This window comes from Gorilla gorilla, chromosome 10 (genome assembly GCF_029281585.2).
Source record: "Gorilla gorilla gorilla isolate KB3781 chromosome 10, NHGRI_mGorGor1-v2.1_pri, whole genome shotgun sequence".
NCBI classification, from domain to species: Eukaryota; Metazoa; Chordata; class Mammalia; order Primates; family Hominidae; genus Gorilla; species Gorilla gorilla.
This window is the reverse complement of record NC_073234.2, coordinates 128181394-128194515: the sequence shown is the minus strand read 5'-3', so window position 1 is coordinate 128194515 and position 13122 is coordinate 128181394. Positions and strand designations below refer to the sequence as shown.

General features: G+C 47.4%; 1 protein-coding gene across 5 annotated transcripts in view; it reads right to left on the bottom strand.

Moving 5' to 3' along the window:
- Positions 1-13122, bottom strand: part of RPH3A (rabphilin 3A) — a 318385-nt gene that overhangs the window by 101343 nt on the left and 203920 nt on the right. For 2 of the 5 annotated variants that reach the window (XM_004053923.5, XM_055359159.2), the window contains exons 1-2: positions 6041-6433; positions 5790-5910 (exon numbers count right to left, since the gene is read on the bottom strand). The exons of 1 other annotated variant lie outside the window; for it this stretch is intronic. The gene's annotated coding sequence lies outside the window, so the exon portion shown is untranslated. Of the gene's footprint in view, positions 1-5789; positions 5911-6040; positions 6434-13122 lie in introns of those variants that run through there. 2 more of the 5 variants (XM_055359157.2, XM_031000805.3) reach the window with 1 other exon arrangement.

The following is a 13122-nucleotide window of genomic DNA, read 5'->3' as shown; positions in this document are numbered from 1 at the left end:
GCACTGCTGCCTTCCCTCTTTTCCTGGCCCAAATGGGGAGCAGAGTTGGGCTAAGAAGAATCACTTTTGGCTGGGTGCAGTGGCTCACGGCTGGAATCCCAGCACTTCGGGAGGCCGAGGCAGGAGGATAGCTTGAGCCCAGGAGTTTGAGACCAGCCTGAGCAACATAGAGAGATCTCCATTTCACAAAAAGTTAAACAATTAGCCCAGCATGGTCGTGCCTGTACTTCCAGCTACTTGGGAGGCTGAGACAAGAGGATCGCTTGAGCCCAGGAGTTCAAGGCTGCAGTGAGCTATGATCATCACGCCACTGCACTCCAGCCTGGGTGACAGAGCAAGATCCTACCAAAAAAAAAAAATTTTTTTTTCATTCCCTCTCAAAGCCACTGCCTGCAAATCCCAAAGACCTAGCCTGGCTGGACAGCTGATTATTAAGACCTTGCCACAAATCTACCTGAGAAACTGAGTCCTGGGGTCCTGCCTAGCAAAAAATGACTCCTTGGAATTGTCTGAGGTTAGCAGGGAATGGGAGCGACATGCTAAATCCAGGTCACGCTCCTGTGGGATTCAGTAGCAGAAAGGAAATCAGATGACTCCGGGCATCAAGAGCTTTTTACCCCTCAACAGAATGTAAATCCAGCAACATCCACCTTTCTCTGTTCTTTGCCCCTCTTTTGCCTGCAAGCCTAGTAATGCAGCCCCCTCCCCCTGCTCCAAGAAACCAAGCCTGCTTCACTTTTAGGAAAGGCTCTTATAGCTTCTCATTAAAGTGTGAATGACTAATAAGGCTGGATGCATTAACTCGCTCCAAAGCATCTGCCCTTTAACCAAGAGCAGAGCCTTAAGAAAAAGAATGAAACTTGAATGATGGAAATTTCAGGTATCAGTGAACTGAATATCTTTGGGTGACTCAGGGAGCCCTCTTTGTACCACAGCCCCCCACCAAAGATCACATTATGTAGGTAGGCACTTACTTTATCTAAGTCCCAAAAAGGATCGTGTCTTTTTTTTTGAGACAGAGCTTGCCCTAGGCTGGAGTGCAGTGGTGTGATCTCGACTCACTGTAACCTCTATCTCCCAGGTTCAAGTAAGTCTCCTGCCTTAGCCACCCAAATAGCTGGGGTTGCAGGCACACACCACCACACCAAGCTAATTTTTGTATTTTTAGTAGAGACTGGGATTTACCATGTTGACCAGGCTGGTCTTGAACTCCTGACCTCAAGTAATCCACCCACCTTGGCCTCCCAAAGGGCTGGGATTACAGGCATGAACCACCCCACCGGGCCAGGACTGTGTCTTTATTGCCATTTTATTCCCAGTGCCCGTGATGGTGCCAGGCATACTGTAGGTAGTCAATAAATGTGCAATGCATGATAAATAGCAATGGCAGGAAGAGAGAGAGGCCTGTCCTTTGCCTGTAGCAAATCTGAGGCAGGAGCCAAGTCCTTTCAAACCTTTCACCAATGACTGACTCATCATAATCAATACTAACTGAGCACCTACTGTGTGCAGGCCTCTGGCTGGACCACAGGCCCCAAACTGACATGTTCGCTAGTAAATCAGTTGAGCTTCATTCATTCATTCACTCAGTAAGTCATTGCTGAGCACCTGCTGTGTGCTGACCAGGACACCAGAAATGAAGATAGCACAGTCTTGGCCCTTAAGGATCTCACCCTGTAGCACCTGAGGACTCCTACAAAGAAGTGCCATAGGCACTTCCCAGGGAAGGGAAGGAAGGCTCAGGTTTCCTAGAGAAAATACACGGCTCAGAGCTTATAGCCTGGGATGATTCAGCAAAAACCTCCCAGGGACTTGAAGGAACAAAAGACTGAGTGGTCACCAGTGCTTCTCCTCCTAGAATTCTTCTCTGGGGCCTACCCCCCAGGCTCATGACTCCCCTGCTAGTTGCTTAGAGCCTCACAAGCCAAACAGAGAGGGAGTCATTTTGCCCATTTCACAGATGAAGAAACTGAGTTCTGGGGACCTGCAGCAACTGGGGAACTGCAGTGGGGAACAAGAGGGGCTGGCAGCTCCTGTCTCCAAGCTTTGTCCTCCCTCTTGTGAGTCATACAGCTACACAACTAGCCCAAAGAACTCACCTTCCTCTACCTCACCCTACTTTTGTTTTGGTCAGGGGCGATTTCACTGTTACCATCACCAACATCACCCCCATTGCGAACATTTGTTGGATATTTACTCCTTGCCAGACTCAGTATAAAGTGATCATTAACTCTTAAAATTCTCACAACTGCATTCTTATTCCCATTTTGTAGATGGGAAAATTGAGGTCCAGAGAGGTGAAGTGACACAATCAGAAAGTGCTAGGATCAAGATCTAACCCTAAGAAATTTATTTCCAGAGCCCATCCTCTTAATCCCTATATCATGCTACCCTAATACACCTAATTGAAGAAACTGAGGCTCAGAGAGGTTAAGGGCCTTGTCTGAAGTCACACAGCAAGGAAATGCCAGAGTCAAAATTAGAACTAAGATCTGACCGCCCCCAGAGCCCACACTGCAGCCCCTGGCTGGTTAAGGAGGTAGACAGGTGTGAGGCACAGAAAGAAGGGGGCTATTTCTGCAGTACCTCCTTCACTCTTTCAGCACATCAAGGCTCTCCATCCTGGGTGGCAGCTGAATTATTTAAAATCATCAGCTTCAGCCCACCATGACTGGGTCCCAGAATTATTTTTATCCCAGATTATGGCCACAGCTCTTAACAGAAATAAACCACACTGTTTTCTTCTCATTGGCTTCACATCAATTCCTGGCTTATCTGCAATTACAATCAGCTCCCCACTGAATGAGGGTGAAGGGCAGAAGACAGGTCCATGTGTCATGGTGGTTTTTATTGGAAAGCCATAAACTCTGTAGGACCCATTCACAGAGAGGGAAAGAGTTAAAGCATAATGTCACAGCCTACAAAGAAAGCCCAAGAGCAGCCACCCCAACCAAATGCACATCTTCAGACAAAGCAGCCAGTCTGTGTACGGAGCAATAAGAAGGAGAAAGGCAGAGTAGGCTGGGGGCACTGACTTTCCAGGCTACCCCTGTGGAATCACAGAATCTCTGTCTGCTGCCTCTCTCCTGCCAACAAGAAAGGAAATGTCCACATTTGTCTCCATAGCTAAGCTTCCTGACTACCAGCACGGGCTGGAGAGACACTGCTGAATGTCCTTCCTCTGTACCTCAGGCTGGATTGGGGGAGTAGGGGCTGCTGGAGCCAGGAGTGAGGGGATGATGCCTTGGTCTTCATAATGGTGGGTTTACATGTTGCTGGCATAACTTACTGTGTGGTCTTGGGCAAATTGTTTTTCCTCTCTGGGCCCCCTGGAAAGGGTTAGACTAAGTCAGAGGTCCTGAACTTGGGGGGGTGCTCACATGGGCATTATTGAGGATCCACTAACCCCCTGATGTTGTGTGTTTGTGTGTATATGCATCTTTTCAGAGCAGAGCCTCTCCAAGGAGTCCTTGCTGCTACTCCTGAGAAGAGTCTCTTTGGAGCCTTCAAGTGCTGCAAAATCTACATCTCTGTGCATCTGAGGCCATAAATAAAGCAGACCCCTTTCCAGCTGAGCTCAGGATTCTAGAAACCTAGCAAAGTTCTCACAAGAGACTCCCCTATCCCCATTCACCCCAAACAGGGCCTCTCCCCGACACAGGATAAATTCTCAAGCACAGTGCTAACCCTTCCTAGAAATGTGGGCATGTGCAGTCACTCACACTCACACACATACCTATCTCATAGTCAGAGAATGCCAGAACTGGAAGGGGACTTAGGGCCACCCAGACAGACTGCCCCATTGCATAGATGGGGAAGCTGAGGCCCAGAAAGGGGAGACAGCTGGGACTGGAACCCAGGTCTCCTGACCCAAGTCCAAGGCTCTTTCCAGAAGCTTCTGTTTCCCTCTCCCTGGTGCACCACAATGCACCACTTCAAATGTGACGGGGGAGGAGGGAGGGCGGCCTCTTGGATCTTGGCCATCCCTAAGGAAGTGAGGCAGTGGAGAGATATTTGGGAAGTGTCCACATCTGGACACCCAAGTCTTAGCTATCCCAGCTGGGCTGGCCTGTACCCCATGGCTAAACCAGTTGTTAAAAATATTAAAATAAAATATAAATATTAAAATTAAATGGGGATGCTGCCCTGAGGCCTCGTGGCTCTCTTGATAGCCCCCTAAGATCCCCCCAAACCTCTCCATAATCCAGCAATTAAAAGATTAACACTCAGTACAGCAGGGGCCCCCTAAGATGCCTTATTCCAGGACCCTAGCCATTCTGATCAATTAGTACCAAATTTCAATACTTTAAATATCACCCATAGCCAGATATGTGGTTCTTTTTTTGAAAAAAATTTCCACACATTCATTATTCACACTCAAGGCTTCCCAGTGAGGAATCTAAGGCAACTTCCTCCTCAAGGTCACCCAGCAAGGGAAGCTAGGAAGAGAAGTTAGGGATTTTGAGAACCAAATCTTTGGCACTAACCACCAGACAACCCTCCTCTTCTGCCTCATATGTCCTGCCTGAGCTGGCACATGCTGTGGGATTTCAGCATCTCTTCTTAGCTATGGGGCTAGAGAAAAAAAGAATGAGTGAACCCTGCTTATATTTCAGGTTTGCCAATCTCTGACTGTTGTTTTATTCCTCCCACCTCCAAGAACAAGAATCTAAAAAGGAAATCCTTGGGGGTGCAGAACACTGAGGTGGCCCCTGAGATAATAGCAAAAATGCTAAAAATAAGGGCATTCATTTCCAGAAAAGTAGATGTAATCAAAGCAGAAAGCAAAGTGAAATCCCCTTTTGATGGGTAGCAGATTAGCATCAAAAGCATTTCGAAATTAAATGTGAGCTTTTGGATTCAGTTTCAAGGTACTTCCACTTCCCACTCACTAACAGGTTGGTGCAGCCTTTCCCCATCAGGATCTTGGAAAAAGAAACTAGTGCAGGGGGACGGTCTACCCTGGAACAAAACTGAAGCTGAAGCCTGGAATCTTTCCCCAGAATTTGAACAAGCTTTGTTCCCCTCCTTCCTTCTGAGATGAACTCAAGGATAGAATCTCCCAAGCTAGTGCCAGGACGCTCCCCCATACAATCACTTACAGGTTATGCCACCTGTGAAAATAAAACATCATCTCCTCTGCAGGCAGTGGCTGCTCCCTTCTGGCCAGCCTGACCACTCATCCCAAGCAGAGTGTGGCCCTTTCCTGGCTCCCAGGTCTTCCATCTCAGGAAAGCATGAACAGCCAACCTCGCAAAAATCACCACAATTAAATTACTCAGCTGTTCCTGGAAGAGGGTACAATCTAAGCTCTGTCCTGTGCAAATCTTACCCAGTGTGCCCAGGCAAAAGTTACCCTTCCAGTCTCAGGTGACCCCCTCCCCTCCAGGGATAAGCATTCACTTGCTAAGTCAGAGTACCCAGAGTCCCTCCATGCTAGACTAGCCAGCCCCACGAAGGGTTAACTCTCTCAGAGAACTGCCGGCTACTTTCACCAGCTTCTGCTGCAAAGGAGAGGGCAAATTGGGCAGAAGCCACAATCTTGATCGCATTGCCTACAACATGAGCACATTTTACCCCCTCCCTGGGCACTCAGCCAAAATCTCATTTGGCTTTGGGATGCCGCTTAGGTGATAAAACACTGCAGGATGTAGGCAAATAAGCATAGTCGTTCCTCGATACCCTTCTCCTCCCAACTACCCTTTACCCCACCAGCTCATGAACACACATCACAATTGGGATTCCAATACCCCTAGCCCATCTGCACAACCCGGGAGAATATCACTTACCGCGACGCTGGAGGATTGCAGGGGGAATGGGTGAGCCAAATTCTTGCCAACTCCTCCTTTCCCTGCCGGGTAGAAAGACGCTAAGTCCCAATGACTTGGTTTAAAAGCTCAGCGGAGGTGCCTGAAAGAAAATTGTTCATTTGACTCTCCTACTCTTCCCAAAATAAAATCAAAGCACCAGTGCACACACGTAGACACACAGACACATCAACTACCCCTAAATCATGCAGGACCAAGACAAAAAGAAATACCACTGCCAGAAGCGGAGAAAACTCGGACCAGCCAGTGAGTCAGTGGACAAGGGACAGTGGCTCCCTCAGACTGTCCTCCACATGGATGAAGGTTTTCGCTCTGTGAGTCTCTCTCTCTCTCTCTCTCTCTCTCTCTCTCTCTCTCTCTCTCTCTCTCTCTCTCTCTTTCCCTTCTCCCTTCCTTTCCAGTCCGCGTAGGCAACTCCGGGCTGCTGGCAGTAGACGAATCAATTGCTTCCCCAGAGCCAGTTTCTGCCGCGGCTGCCACCACTACTGCAAAGCCCTGTGTGAGCAAGGGAAGCGGGGCGGCAGCTTCCCAGTGCAGGGGGAACCAAGCGGGAACCAAGCCTGCCTCCCACCCGTGATTTATGTGTGCGGTGCCTGGAGAAAGAAAGGTGGGAGGCCGGGAGGGGAGGTTGGGCGCACCAGAGAGCCCAGCTGGTCGAAACGGCAACCAGGGGATTGGCGGTCAGCACCACGGACAGCGCTAAGATGCCTCGGAGGAGGGGATGGGTGGGAAGGGAACCCCTAGGCAGAGAAGTTAAGTAATTAGATGGTTAAAGCAGAGAAAGGGGAGTCCGGAGGGGTGGGGGACGGGACTTCTCGACATCACACAGTCTAGTCAGTGACAGCTTACCTACCACACACTTTTTCTAATACTGTCGCTCACTCTCAGAGCAAAGGAACTATAACTTCACAGCCCCTGTCTCCCATACGCCCCCAGTCCTGCATTGCTCCTCTCTGCTCAGACAAGAGCTTGGCGCCGGTGTGGGGGGCTCCCTAATGGTTTTTCCCCTCAAAGTTTCGCCCAGATGACCTGTCCTCACCCCCATTGCTGCAGATTTCTGACCTGTACCTGGAGTTTCTCAGAATTCAGAGCAGAAAAGCTGAGGCTTAAGAAATGGAAATTTCTAAGGGGCAGAGTGGCTTAGTTGAATAAGCACTTGATGGTTTTCTGGAAGTCAGATCCAGCCCCCTTACAACTCTGGAAAAGTCATTTAATGTTTCCAAGTCCCATCTGTGAAAATGATAACATAATGACCTTATTTTTCCTAAAGATAGGAAGCAAGAGGTTAAAATGCAACAATAAAAATACCCAAGCTGTGAACTGCCATGATTTCATGGTCCATAACCTGTCCTAAAACACAAATGTTTGGACAGAGTGATAAAGGAATTGACAGCCCATCTAGGGTGGCATGTGCCAACCTCACCCTTCAGCAGGTGGTTTGAGTAGAATGAAGGGAAATTTTAGGTCTAAATCAGACCATTGAGCCTTGGCCAAAGACCCTTCCCTGAAAGACCCAGACTGGCTTTCTGAAGTGAATTCACTATATGGACAATGAAATAAAAGTATCAAAAGGGGAAATATATAAAGATGAATGGATTCCCATGGCTCCCAGTGCTCCATATCTCAAGAGTCCTATTCCTCCTAACTTTGGGAAAGGGCTCAAATTGGAAAAAGGCCAGGAAATCTCAAACAGACCAAGATCTGCTTAGAACTTCTCTGCAAAGTGAAGGAGAACTCTCTCTGTTGGAGACTCATATCTAAAGCTTCCCATCCAGATGGCCCAGGGTTAACTACTACATTTGTCACTTACTTCTCCCCATGAGACCCAGGAGTTAAAATGAGAACATTTAGAGCTCATTTAAAAAACAATTTTTTAAAGACAGTGTCTCTGCCAGGTGCAGTGGCTCATGCCTGTAATCCCAGCACTTTGGGAGGCCGAGGCAGGTGGATTACCTAAGGTCAGGAGTTCGAGATCAGCCTGGCCAACATGGTGAAACCCCATCTCTACTAAAAATACAAAAAAATAGCTGGGCATGGTGGTGTGCACCTGTAATCCCAGCTACTCGGGAGGTGGAGGCAGGAGAATCACATGAACCTGGGAGGTAGAGGCTGCAGTGAGCCGAGGTTGCACCATTACACTCCAACCTGGGCAACGAGAGTGAAACTCCATCTCAAAAAAAAAAAAAAGAAAAAGACAGTGTCTCACTCTGTCACCCAAGCTGGAGTGCAGTGGTGCAATCATAGCTCACTGAAACCTTGAACTCCTGGGCTTAAGTGATCCTCCCACCCCAGCCTGTCCAGTAGCTAGGACTCAAGGTGCACACGAACATACCCTGCTAATTTTTTTTTTTTTTTTGCAGAGATGGGTCTCACTATATTGCCCCGGCTGGTCTCGAACTCCTCGCCTCAAATGAACCTCCTGCCTCAGTGGTGGTGGTGGTGGTGGTGGTGGTAGTAATTGTCATCATGATGGTAATCATAGTGATGATTATAGTGATGGTGTTGATTGACAATGATTATGCTGATGATGTTGATGGTGATGATTATGGTGGTGGTGGTGGTGGCAATGATGGCAGCTATTGAAAACCTACTATGTGCCAGCCCTTCTGCTAGGAACTTTACATGTATCATCTTCTGAAGTCCTCACCATGACCCTTTCAGGACACTAGTATTATTCCCATCTTGCAAATGAGAAAACTTAGACTCAAGAAATAAAATTCCTTGCTCAAGGCTTCACAGTAAATTACAGACATAGCATTCAAACTCAGTGTTGTATGATTCCAAAGAACATGCTCCAGGATGTCTCTCTCAGAGTTCATTTCAAATACATTCTCCAAGTTTGAGGGGAAAAATTTCATCGAATATTTTCTGGGATGATCCTGTGACATAAATTCAGTGTCCTCACTTTACAGATGGAGAAACTCGGGACCAGAGACGAGAATTGACTTGTCCATAATCAAAGAGCTAGTAAGTAGCAGAGTTGAGTACAGAATGCAAGCCTTTCAGATGCCAGGACCTGTGGTCTATTGCCTAGGGCAGTCCCAGGCACATAGGAAACCCTCAATAAACAATATCGTTTGTTTTATTTGAGACAGAGTCTTGCTCTGTCACACAGGCTGGAGTGCAGTGGTGAGATCTCGCCTAACTGTAACCTCCACCTCCTGGATTCAAGAGGTTCTCATGCCTCAACCATGCAAATAGCTGGGACTACAGGTATGCGCCCCACGCCTGGCTAATTTTTGTATTTTTAGTAGAGACGGGGTTTCGCCATGTTGGTCAGGCTGGTCTCGAACTCCTGACCTCAAGCGACCTGCCCACGTCGACCTCCCAAAGTGCTGGGATTACAGGTGTGAGCCACCACACCTGGCTGCCTCAATAAACATTTGAAGAGTGATTCAAGAAGCCCAAGGAGAAATGAAAGTCATTTAGGATGCTGGTGGTGGAATCAGAACCCAAGTAGTTCCCAGGCCTCTTGGCTTCCAATCCCAAAGAATTTCTCACAGCTTCCCCGGCCATTAGGCATGTATTCTGGGAGGGCCTCTCATGAATTCAGCTCCTCCTTAGGGAATGACAATAGCTACCACCTGCTGAATACCTAGACACTTGCCATGTGTCACACAGTGTACTAAGCACTTTACAGTGATTATCCCCACACTTCACAACTACCTGAAGTGGGTGCTATTACTGCCCCATTTGCAGACAAGAAGCAGACAGATGATGTGAAGCCCCCAAACTCACACAACCAGGGAGCAGCAGAGGCAGGGATGCAAATCTCAGGTCTGTCTGACTCCAAAGCCTGTGTTTTCACGACCCTGTCAGTTTTTCCTAAACCAGGCCCCCTAGAGGCCCCTGTGGAAATGAAAAGAGGCCTCAACTGACCCTCCACTCTGGTTTCAACTCGAACAGTTAGTGGTGCTTTTAACTGTTTTGCATACTGGGCATCTGCCCAAGCCTTCATTGAAACAAGGATTTTGCACCAAAATTAAAAAATAATAATATGGTTGAAACCTGAGCTCTGCACCCTCTCTGGTCACCACGCCATCTAGGAACTAGCCTTGTCTTGTCAGGGGACCTTGCCCCACCCTGCCCACCTCCCTGGTCACCACTGCCAAACCCCTCTTCTGTCCCGGGTGCTTCTGGAGAACCCTTTGTTCAAAGAACCAGCTGCTGCTGTAAACTCCACCAGCCTGTGGCACTGCAGCAGGGAGACACCTCGAAACCCAGACTTCTCAAGGCTGAGCCCGGCCAGGGTCTGACGCTCTCGAGGCTTCATTTAATGATAGAACATTGCGAAGATTCCTCAGGCCGCAATTCAGCAAGCTGCCTTGCTCTACCCTTGTTTTATGGAGCAGAGGCAGCCCAGTAAGACTTTCCATCACCCCAAAGAGGATGGGAAATGATGATGGTAGTAACAGCTACAGCAACAAATGCTACCCACTACCTCCTGCACAATTTGTATATGTGCAGCGGCATCATCTCATCCTCCCAACAATCCCATTTCAGGATGATAATGGTTTCATTTCTGTTCCATGAAACTGAGACTTCTAAAGCAACTAGCCTGAGGCCATTGAGTTCATAAGTGGTGAGACTGGAATTTGAACCAAGACCCTGTGAATTTATGATCATTATGCTATCTGGCATTCCTAATTCCTAATCATCTCTCCTTTTGCAGGGGGCAGGTGCTTACTATTTACCAGGTGCCATGCTTTATCTCCCCAGCACTATTCATGACTGACAACAGTGAAAGGAGGTTGTGTTGTGCTATTTACCCATTTTCAAGATGAGGAAATCAGACATGGAGAGCTCAAGTGACTCACCCAAGATAACACAGCCAGGAAGAGGGGGAGAATGGGGTGTGAATCTGAACAGTTTATCTCAAGGTCCTCTGTGCTTTTCTGTCTCCCAAGGAAATGGGCACTGAGATAGTCCATTTCACTTAGCAAGTGTGGTAGGCAAAATAATGGCCCCAAAAGATGTCCACATTTTCATCCCCAAAAGGGGTTAATAGATTACCTTAAGTGGCAAGTGGGATTTTGCAAGTGTGATGAAGTTGAGGATCTTGAGGTGGGGAGATTATCCTGGGTTATTTGGGTGAATCCAGCGTAATCACAAGGGTCCTTATAGGAAGTAGGCCGGAGGGCCAGAGTCAGAGAGGAAAGGTGTGGATGGAAGTATAGGGGGAGAGAGAGAAAGAGAGGTAGGGAGAGGTATGAAGATGCTTTGTTACCGGTCTTGAAGATGGTGGAAGAAGCTACCAGGTAAGGAATGTGGGCAGGCTCTAGAAAATGGAAAAGGTGAGGAAAAGAGTCTCCCTGAGAGCCTCCAGAAGGAACACAACCCCACTGCTGACACCTTGGTTTAAGGAATTCTGACCTCCAGGACTGTAAGATAATTAATCTATGTTGTCTTCAGCCACAGAGTTTGTGGTTATTTGTTACAGCAGCATAGGAAACCAATATAGCAAGTCTGCCAGGGGACTCTACATTAAGAAGCCCATAGCAAATCGGCTTTAGGAATCACGACTGAGCTCCCTCTTAGACAAAGAACCCAGTGCTTCAATCATACTACAACCTGTTCTGAACAATACCATGCGCGTGCCCTACAAGAGAAAGGACAAATGCTCAAAGCTTTAGCCTGAACACTGGGCTTTGTCGCTGGATGACACTGCTAAGGCATCCATGCCTTCTTCACTCCCTCCTCCTTCTCCTTTAAGAGCCTCCAGGGAAATGCTACTGTCAGGGACACAAAAGGGAAGAAATGTCACAGGGCAGCTTTCCAGGAGCACAACTCATCACAGGGAATCAGTCAAAGATAGAACAAGTAAACGAAACAGAGAGATTGGCGTGCAAGAGAAAGAGAAAGAACACGAGACAGAGAGAGAAAGGATTTCTGGGTCCCTGAGATTGGCCTATGTGCACTGACAAATCCCTTCCCACAAGGAAAAGGGCAATCGTGGGGAAGCCCACTAACCTCCTTAGGAAAAGACACAGTAGGACTTGGCGAAGCAAGCTTTCAAGACAAGTCAACAAGTTTTATTTATTAATCAGTCAATTCCACGTTATCAGGCAAGGCTCTGCCAGGGGAAGGGAACTTGGACTTGCCTTCTCTGATACTCGGAGTTTGATGTCAGCTCCCTACTTCCCAGTTTGGGACCTTGGCATGTCACTGGCATGCTCCGAACCTCAGTCTCCTCAGCTATAAAATGGGACCACCATACCTTCCCCGCTCATCTCCTGAAGCAGCCAGGATGTTTCACTGAGCTAATGAATAGGAATGAGTTTTGTATACTCTAAATGATGAATAACAGCTACCATTTACTAAGTTTCTACTGTGTGCTTATCCAGACTCCTATCCTCAAGGAATGCAGTGAAAACGTCCAGCCCAAAATGACCATAAGTAAGGGGGAAAGGCCAGCAACGGCAGAGACGGCATAATGAAATAGTTAAAAGGCCAGGTTCTAGAGCTAGGTTGCCAGTGTTCAAATCTGACTCTACCACATGCAAACTGTGTGACCTTGAGGAAGTTACTAAACCTCGCTTTGCCTCAGTTTCTCTGTCTGCAAAGCAAATAATAGCACTTCCTTATATGGTTGTTGTTAGGATCACATTAGCTAACATATGTTAAAGCACTTAGAGCAGAGCCCGGCACATAGGCAGCCCCATGTCTGTCATCTTTATTCATTATCATGGCCATTGTGATTATTATTTATTATGGAAGAGAGGTATCTTTCAATGAGTGATACACATTGTGCTGAGATCCAAAAGATGAAGCTAGGTATTCTAAGGATGTTTATTTTTTCAATGTTTAGATGTTACATTTTTACTTTAAAGCACATTAGAAAATTATTATATTCCCACTTACAGCAGTGACATAATGTCATTTCCATCACCTCCATAGCATTATCTGCCCTGAAATCTGAAAATCAGTCAGTCCTGAAATCATTCCTCTGGGTATGCTAGGTTTGCCTAACTATGCTCTGCCAACCACCATGCAGCTGTACCTTTTTTTTTTTTTTTTTTTTTTTTTTTTTTTGAGATGGAGTTTCGCTTTTGTTGCCCAGGCTGGAGTTCAATGGCGCAATCTCAGCTCACTGCAACCTCCGCCTCCTGGGTTCAAGTGATTCTCCTGCCTCAGCCCCCCAAGTAGCTGGGATTACAGGCATGCACCACCATGCCTGACTAATTTTGTATTTTTAGTAGAGACGGGGTTTCTCCATGTTGGTCAGGTTGGTCTTGAACTCCCGACCTCAGGTGATCCACCCGCCTCTGCCTCCCAAAGTGGTGGGATTATAGGC